Genomic DNA, 9,863 nt, shown 5'->3' on the forward strand with positions numbered 1-9,863 from the left:
GCTCGTGCTTATTGCAAATCAAGAGTATCAAGAGGGAGGACTACCAAATTTCATCACTGCTGTCAACCAAAGCATTCTGTCAATGAGTGCAAACACAGGAGGTGCCGACATAAAGCATAAAGCATTTGGTGGAAGCAAGTGGGCCTACAATCTCTCTAGGCCTAGAGAGTTCAAGTCAAGTACGACCACCCAAGCGTCACCACCACATGCAAAATGGAAAACTGATTGAGGTAGACTCTTATCGCCCTGTCTGTTTTGAACCCGATATGGAGGATTATGTGGACTTCAACAAGAGGTAGAGGCCTGTGAATGAAGGTGTCACCTTGTCAACACTTAAGGTATGCAACTCTAGTGGTCAAAGCCTTTTCCTACACCCAACATGGATAATAACAATAGACCAGAATCCTTTCCTTTTTGTTTCTTGCAGCACGTGCATGTAAACATGCACATTGATAGAAAGATATTCTACCAGAAAAAGATTCTTTTCCTATTTGGAGCAAAGATACTTGAAGAAATTCTTAGATTCCCACATCCCATCATCTTGCCCATTCTTGATTACTACCACTCTTTTGATGTAAGCATCTTTATTCTATTCTAGCCTTGTGCTCTTCTTAGCTCCTGCTCAAGTTTTCCACCCATGTATAAACCTTTATGAATCACTAAGTTATTCCAAAAAAAGAAAAAGTTTGTATTTGTCTACTCATTGATTTACTACCATGGCAAGTGTCTCTTTTCCCACATTCTAAGGCAAGAAGGGAGAAGACATCACCATTGATTTTCTGGATAAATTTGACCTCACTTGTGTGGTTTCAACAAGGATGAAGATGCCTCACGACTATGAATCTTTCCTCCACTAATGAAAGTAGAGGCCAAGTCTTGGTACAATTCTTTGCACCAAGCTACATAGGATTCATGGGACTTACTACGTGATGCATTCGTGAAGAGGTTTGGTGGAGGCACAACCTCATAAACATTATGGCAACTGCTGATAGAGTTAAAGGAGGGAGGTCTGTTAGAGTATGCCACTTACAAATCCAAGTTTGTGGATTTGTGGGAACGATGGGTTTCGTTACTAGAGGATGGTGAAGGAGTGCCTAATTTCCTGAAGAAGGACCATTTCATTGCTGGTCTGTGGTTGCTGCTTAAGAAAAAGGTGAAGGGGAGATTCCCTGCAACGTATGAGTTGGAAGTGGAAGTAGCCCGTCTCAAAGACAAGAAGCTGCACATGCAAGCAAGAGTCAATGAGTCAGAGGAATCAAGCTCAGAAGTCCGCCTAACCCCAGTAACTGTAATAGCTGCTCAGAGGACCCAGCCACCACAAGAGGCATTAGAAGAGCAACAAGACCTCTTGAGTTGCATCACTAGTCAACTGGAGAATCCATCTGTACATTTGGTGAAGCAAGAGTATGTACACAACCACAATCAAGAGCAAAGGAGAGGACAATGAAGACAAAACCAAGAATACCACTGCTACAATTGTGGGGAAGATGGCCATGGCATGTATTACAACCCACACCCAAGGAGGCAAAATTTCAAGAGAGGATCAAGAAAAAACCAACTCTCACCACCAAGAGCAAGACCACCACCAAGGCCACCGTAATAAGCAACACCTGTGAAAATCTTACAATGACCTCTTCAACAACGGTCACCACCATAGAACCTCATTCTACCCTTTCCCCCACCACTAGCCAATGACCAGGTAGTGAGTTTCATCACTCTTGAAGATAAGGTAAAAGGGAAGGTGGAGAAACACATGAAGGGAGTAGAGGAGGGTAAGACCAATCTTGAAGAGGTAGACACCATGGGAGTTAAGCACTCTAAGCCTAAGGAAGCTTCACCAAGGGAATACAAGGTGAAGACCAAAAGGGAATCAATCAAGAGAAAGTCTAAGCCACGACAAAAAATTGGCATTTTAGTTTTCACAATGGTGAGTCTACAAAATCTTATGATCTTGTGAATGATGTTTCTATGTAGAACTCAAAGGTCCCTAAGGGGGAGAGCTACCCAATTATCCCATAGAGACCATGGCTCATGGCCATGAGAGCAAAGCAATATTTAGACACAAGTATTCTAAAGATGCAAGGTAGAAAGGACAAGGACATTCTATACAGCACGAAGACTGGTAAGAAAAAATGGAAGGACTAGAGACTACTGCATACGAGCTCTTTAAAATTTCTACTATAGCATCAGAGGAGGAGGAATCTACAACAACAAATCATAGTGCCAACTCTCTTGAAATCATAGGTCTCATTCTCGCTATCACAACAAGGTGGATTCACCATATATACAGTTGCAAGAAGGAATCATGAAGTCTTGAGCACTACACCAATGAGAGGAAGAAATTGCAGATTAAGCTCAAATGGTGTTACCAAGGAGTGGGATTTTGGAGTCCATTCTAAGAAGATTCTTAAGCAAGTGGATGCAGTGGCAACTTATTGGCGATCTAGGTTTGGCAGCCTAGATGTAGAGATTGTGTTTGATCGTATTGTGTTAGATGCATTTAAGAAAATCTTTAAAGAACCCTTAGCTCCAAGGATGGTCATAAGGGTCACAGAAAATGGATCCCAATGTGAGAAAGATGGAAGCATGGTCTTCCATGCATATAATCGATATGAAGTGCTTTTCAACCAGTGGATTGCAGTCTATCTTTTGTATATGCTATGCACTTTGGTACAACATGTATCAAGCTTGTCTTTGAGCTACAAGGTTGGTGGATTATTACCAATGTTAAGAAAGTCAATGGACCTTTTTGACAGCACCCAAGAGGATAGTGACTCTTTTGCTAGCTTCAATAAGAATGGTAAGCTAGGTTCTGACAAAAATAGGGACTTGCTACATCAAGAAGGAAGCCGTAGATGGAGGACTCTTGGTACAATCTTGGTGATTATGATCCTAAGTATTGTCTTCAGGGATTGACAACATCTTGTGAGATTTGGCCTCATCCATGGTGTTCACCACAAACATCATATCGTCCCTCTTCTGGTTTGGTTGGTTTGCCAGTTTTGTTTTCTTTTAAGGTATTTGCATTCTCTTTTTCTAGTACATGCAAAATTTTCTCAAGGATTTTAATGTTTTTGGCTGCATTAGAGCTTGAACTGTCTCTATGAGCCTTTGACACATTTCCATTCATTTTGTTTCTATTTTAGGATGCAGATAGGTCAACAATTTTACCCTAGTGTGTGTTTGTTCTTTAGCCTTGATTTGTAGGCTTGCACCATGGAATCTAAGTGCTCGCTCACTTTCTCAACCAAGACTAAACCTCCTGATTTTATTTTTTTTGGCACTTTTTCTCCCTTGGTGTTTTTTGTATATTCTTGTTCACATTTGAGATGTTCCTTCGTTTGGTTTAATTCCATCTCCAAGGACGTAAGTTCCTTCAGTTTCTTCACTTTCATTCTGTTTTGTTTGGATTTATAGGATTTTTGTTGAGTTCTCATTGATCCCCTTTCTAAATCGGTTTCTTCTGGAAGTTTTAGCTAGTCCACCGTTGGCTCATTTTTGGCTGCTTCTTGAGCTAGAGCTCTAGTCGCCAACTTGATAGGAATTGTCAACTTTGGCTCATATTTGCTTGAACAAGGTAAAATTCCAATGACATTAATAGTTGCTTCTCCCTTGTTGTCTGGATTTTAGCAATGTTGGATGAGGTGATGTATTGCAAATTCATCACAAATTCCAAATATTTTTGTTTGATGATCCTTGTTTGGACAGACTCGTGTACAATGGTCACCTCCACATTCATATATAGCATGGAACTTCTGGTCGGGTAGCTACTGGTGGTGCTCCATTGGCTGTCTTGTCCTGGGAGGATATACTCTAGGCTTGTAATCTTGATTTTCTATGAACATGAGTATATTTTTTTTCATTGTGAATTTGTTTTTTATTGTTTGATCCACATATGAATGTTCCATAGCTTCATTTGGGCTTTGCCCAAAAGGAACTATCCTCATTGGAATATGATACACCCTTAGGATCTCTTGCATGAGTTTCCATACGATCCTCATAAGAAATTGTTGGTGGCATCATTGGTGTACTCATGAGTGGTTCTACCGGCTACGTGTATCGATTGTCTTGAGGTAAAGGAGGTTGCTAGCCCAACATAGGTTGAGGTTTTGTCTCCTCCTTATGCTGTGTTGTTGGGTCCTATCTGCCTCGGAGCTAGTGGAAATTGCTACACCGTTGGAGGTCTATATGGCCTTTTCCTCGCATTATTCTGGTTGTAAAAGCACTCATTTGTATCATGGTTGGTGTATTTTTTTCTCAATTGCACATCACTTCAATACTCTTCGAGCATTTTCTACCTATTGTCGTTGTGGTCTTAGATTATTATTTTTTTCGTAAGCTTGATTCATCCTGCAAATCACTTCCTGAACTACTTAATTAACATTTTGTGTGATTGAAGCAGGAGCACTATGTTTTGTAGATGACTCATTAATAATAGAAGAGGTGTTGGTGGTGGTTGTGTCCAATATTTGAAAGGTGGAAGGAGCATTAGTTAACACAAAAGGCATAACCCGATAGGCAAAAATACCCCATTCATTTGCAAAGGCAGTTTTATGTTGATCTTTGAGATCAACCAAAAGTTGATTGTATCCCAAAAATCCATCTAAAAATTTGTAAGCTTCTTTCCTGCAATTCGTTCTAAAACATGCTCAGTGATTGGAAGAGGAAAGTTGTCTCTAATGGTAGCTTCAATCACTTTCTTGAGATTGTCACAATCGTAATTTTTCATTTTTGGGTACTACTACAATTAGAGACACCCAATCTATGTGTTCAAATTCATTAATGAATTTGGCTTCTTTTAGCTTTTCAATCTCTTCTTTGATCTTTCTTGAAAATGTATCATTATAAGTGTACGGCCTTTGTCTGCTTGGTTTTGCATCATCTCTCATCGGTATGGTATGTTGACAAATTTCTGAATCAACACCTTTGAGATCCTTATAAGACCACGCAAATATATCTTGGTATTCTTTCAGTAGGCTTAACAAAATCTCTTCTTCTTCTTTCATCAAATCATTGGCAATTTAGGTTGGTCTCGGCTCTTCTCCTGGTTCAGCCAAATCTATCTTTTTTGCGTTTACAGGTCCTTCGTAGGACTCGCCCTGTTTTTGTAATTCTTTGACAAGTTGTTCAACTATGATTTTTCTGTCTTGGAGAGTATATTTCTTGTAATGGTATGGAACACTTATTACATCTTTACCATCCTCCTCAGTGGTTTCCATTTCAGTTGTATATATCTCCTTTAGAGCTTTTTTCAACTCTTGATATTTCTTTCTTCGTTCAACTCTTGTCACGGTTGAATCCTTATCCTGGTATTTAGGTTTTTCTTGAGTTTCCTTTCTCGTTTTTCTCAATGTTCTCGACATTTTTGGCTTTTTGTTTAAAGGATCTACCAGTGAATTTGTCCTTGACACAATCATGTGCACCTATCTGCATCAGGAATTGTGTTCTACTGGAAACTGATGGCATAGGTCTACCTTTCAAGTTTCTTGTGTCTTGTTTCTTCTATACCATTTCTATCTTCTCGGTTTTTGGCTTGGAAAGTCAAAAAAATTTTCCTCCCCTCCTTTCATGAGTAGTTTAGCTCTCACATGTTCCCCGAATCATCTGAGGTTGTTTAATGCTCTTCTACCTCATGTGTTGCATCATAGTAGAGGTCTGAAAAGACTTGTTGAGCTTTCATCAAGTCCTTGGATTCTTGAATTTTGTCTTCAATATGAAGGGTTGAAATCATTTGTATGGGAATTATGTCATAGCTCTCCTCATTCCAAAATTGAGTAGGCATAGACGTATTTACACATACATCCATTGTTGCTAAAATTTGAGTCCACTCAAATGGCTCAAACAAATGCTCTGGAAAGGGTTCAGGTACATAGGCTTCATATCCCTTTCTAAGATACATTCATCTCGTTTTAAGCTCCCATTTTCTAAGGCTCTGCACATCCAAATAGGTGTGTCTTTGTTCAACCAAGATGGAAGCTTAGTTTCAGCCAAAGAGACTGAATCGAATTCTTGTATGGGCATTTTCATGACATCCCTATAAGTGTGATTTTATAGATTAACCCTTGCTATTGATCCCACTTGCTTCAAGTACAGATAATTGTTTCCCCAATCTTGGATAAGTTATACTTCTGGCATGAAAGGTCTTCCCAAGATGATTTCATAATTTATTTTTTTTCCAAAGTCCACTATGGCAAAAGTGTGTTGATAATCAATCCCACAGGAATTAACTATCACTTTTTCAAGCAGTCCTAGGGGTATTTCAATGTGTCCATCAACCAATTGCAATTTCATTTGAGTTTGTCTAATGGCTGGTTGTCCCCATGATTCCCATACCGCTTTCGTAGCTATGGCTATGCCTTCCCCACTGTCCAATATTGCCATGGTTTCTATCTCACTAGAAGGGTTGTGTTCCCTTCTTCCCCTTCGTAGTATTCTTCGACTTTTTGTTCATTGGAACATATCTAACCTCTTTGTTGTCCAATTCGTGTTTCAAATTTCCCAATTTTTTTGCAATAAGCCCTGTTATCCCCACCTTCTCTAGAGTTTTCTGTCGATCATTCCATAGATATAGTCTGATTTTTAACAATTCTCCTAAACTAAGAGTGCACTGAATGAGTGTAGACATGATTGAACGAATGTTGTCTACTTCTAGGGTCTGTTTCGCTCTTTTTATCTGAGTGGTTTTATACACTATGGATTCATCTTCGTTATATCCCAAGTAAGAGGGTAATGTTTTCAAAGTAAATGGTTTAGACATTCCTGAAGCTTCAGAACTGCAATCCCCATACAAGGATTGCACATCCATGCCCAAATCAGGAGGTAGATTGTTTAACCAAACTTCCTCTATGGGAGCTGACTTCAAAGTTAGGCTCCCATCATTAACTCTCTAACTTTTTTCCATAAGTTTCCTGGCCATTCTTCTTCTACGAACAGAATTCCATCTAACGCATCTTCACTCACCGGCATTATAAGTTTTGGCTCTTTTGTTTCAAGGTGGGGCTCTCCTACCACTTTGGATTTCTCTTTACTGGTTCCTACCACAAGCTCCTCAGGTTTTGCCATGTTCTCGAGCTTGGGTTTTTGTTTTTCCAGTATCTCTTGAGTAATTCTTACCAAGTTTTGATAAGCTTCAAGTTTAGCTGCTTTCGTGTCTGGAGAAGGATAGTTTCTCCATTTGTTTTCCATGTTTTGGCCTAGTTGAAGTCCCACTTGGTAAGCTTCCAAGGCTACATTAATTGGCTCAAAAAATTTGTCAATCAAAATTGATCCTCCAGATTTCATTGTGGTTTCCTTGATTTCGCTTCCAGTTTCTTTCACGTTTTCATAGAATAGCTTCTTTGCTTTCTTCTCGATTTCAACCCGTTGTTTCTAATTTCTCATCTCATACCTTTTATTTCTACTTCTCTTGGTCTTTTGAGAGGAAATTTTAGTATTCTCCGAATCATCATAGAAGTTATGTTTCTTTTTCTTAGCCTGGGCTCTGGTGATTACCTTGATTGGAACAATCGGTTCGAGCTACTAGGTATCACTTGGACTACGTTCACTACTATTTTACCTTTGTTTAAAGGATTTTTTGGACAATCTTCAGGGAAGTGTTCTCCCTTTTTGTAACATTATATGCAATAAGCTTCAATTGGCTTAAGGTTCTTGTCAAGCTCTGGGCATTCATTTTTCCAATGATCAACTGCACCAAAGTTATGACAGTTCCCAGCTCTTGGCTTAATCATGGGCCTTACTATCGGAGGTCTAACACCTTGATTAGCTACATAGTACATTGGTGCAAGCTCTGGTGTAGTATAAGTCATAGGTTCTTCCATTTGTGGTGGATGTGAATTATACCAATCTTCTTCTACCATTATTGTAGATGGACAGCGTAGGGTGTAACAGGCACTAGTGCTTATTCATCTAAGACTCCCTCTGAATACAGGTACTTTACAGACACTACATTATGTCCAGGATATGGAGGTTGTTGAACCAACATAGGTTGAGGTCTTTCCATACCCATAGGTGGTCTTTGAGTTGGGGCCATATTAGGCTGATATCTGTACATGGGTTGTCCTTGTGGCCTCATAGGCACATATTGAACATTCCCATCATATTTTGGTCGATAATAGCATTCATGGGTCTCATGGTTGGTCCATTTACCCTCGAGTGCACACTATTTTTGTGACCTAATTGGTTGTCCCTGTTGAGGTATCCCTTGCCCTGGTCCCCTCATAGGTGCTTTTTGCATGTTATTTATCATGTCATTCATCCTTTTGAGCATGTCTTCTATGGTTGTAAGCGATACTGGAGCAACCATTCCCACTTGTGCTGGTTTGGTGGATGTTTTTTTCTCGCTTTGGTTATCTTTAGGGACATCTTCTTTGTTGAAAATATCACAATTGTCTCCTAAGTCAATAGCATCTGACACACACTCGTCTAGGATCATATGCTTCTTGCTATACAAAATAGCATGAAGTTCTTGGTTTAGCAGTCCCTCTAGAAACAATGAGACTACTCTTTCTTTTACAGGTATCTCTAGATTTGAGCATCTTGCAATGTATTACTTCATTCTAGTTGCACAATCCCTAAGAGACTCACCTTGTTTCTGTTTGAAGCTATATATTTGAGCTACCGTATTGTGTTTGATCCCCGTTTTGGAACAAGCAGCTACAAATCCTTGAGCTAATGTATTAAGTCCATGATTGACCTTGGTGGAATGTTTTGGAACCATGTCAGTGCTTTTCCTTCTAATGTCATTCCAAATCCCTCAAATTGAGTATGGAAATCAAATATGCATTCGGCTCTTAGCACTTGCTTAAAGCTTGCTAAGTGGTCATATGGATCCCCCGATCCACTGTATTTTCTGACACATCTATTTGGTTCAACTCCCAGTCTCCTGACAGTTGGTCATGTTTTGAGTTCTTTAAACCAGTCTGTTGGAAATAGTGACTCATGTAGCCCTGGACTATTGGCTTTAGTGTCACCCGGTTTTCTTTGTGATGAGGTGGTTTCTGGTTTTTTAACATTACTCTCAAAAGATCTCTTGCAGATTTCTTCTCTTGGAATAGTTTCTGGTCCTTGGCCAAATATCCAAACCCTTATGGATTACCCTTGATATTTGGTTTGTTCCACCTCCTCATGAGTCAGCATAACAAAGTTATTGTTATAACAGTCCATAAACAGGTAGGTTGGTAGATTTTGTTGAACCCTTGTCTTTGATTTTGTAGATATAGATGATCTTCATGGGTGTCAATTGTCCTGATTTGACATGAGAAGTCCATAGAAGATCTTTGACGTTTCTATCCTCCCAACAATAGACTCCGATTCTAGGATTATTCATAGTAAGCCGTTTCAAAGGCTTCAAATGAACTTGATTGTATCCCTTGAATTCTAAAGTCGGTGGTCCTTCTTTTGCTTCCATATCTGGAATTATGGTATTTACTTTGAACCCCCATTTGTCTATCACGTCAGGGTTTTCAACTTGTAAATACTGAGTTCCGTTTCTATCCATGTACATTTTTCCTTGTTTGTTTGCCCTGATTTCCTCTTCAAACTCTATGCCATGGTCATCAATGCGTTAGGATCCATGTAAACTTGAGCTCCACGGCGTTTAGTCTTATAAAAAGAGAGTATATGCTTATACCGCACTGTCGTTCAGATTTTTGAACGAGTCGAATAGGAAAACATTTCAGATGTGGATTCCGAAAAAGTGTCTGAGACTTCTTCAAAGATAGTGTCCAAGTGCTCGCCTTGATTAACACTCTCTTTGGTGGATACTCTACTAGCGGTCTCTCCAAATATGCCTTGATTCGCTAGTATACGACCAGATCTAAGGTTCATATAGACTTGTGAAGCCCTGGATAGAGTACTTACCGTCG

Source organism: Adiantum capillus-veneris, chromosome 9, assembly GCF_014529385.1.
Source record: "Adiantum capillus-veneris isolate H3 chromosome 9, ASM1452938v2, whole genome shotgun sequence".
Lineage (NCBI taxonomy): Eukaryota > Viridiplantae > Streptophyta > Polypodiopsida > Polypodiales > Pteridaceae > Adiantum > Adiantum capillus-veneris.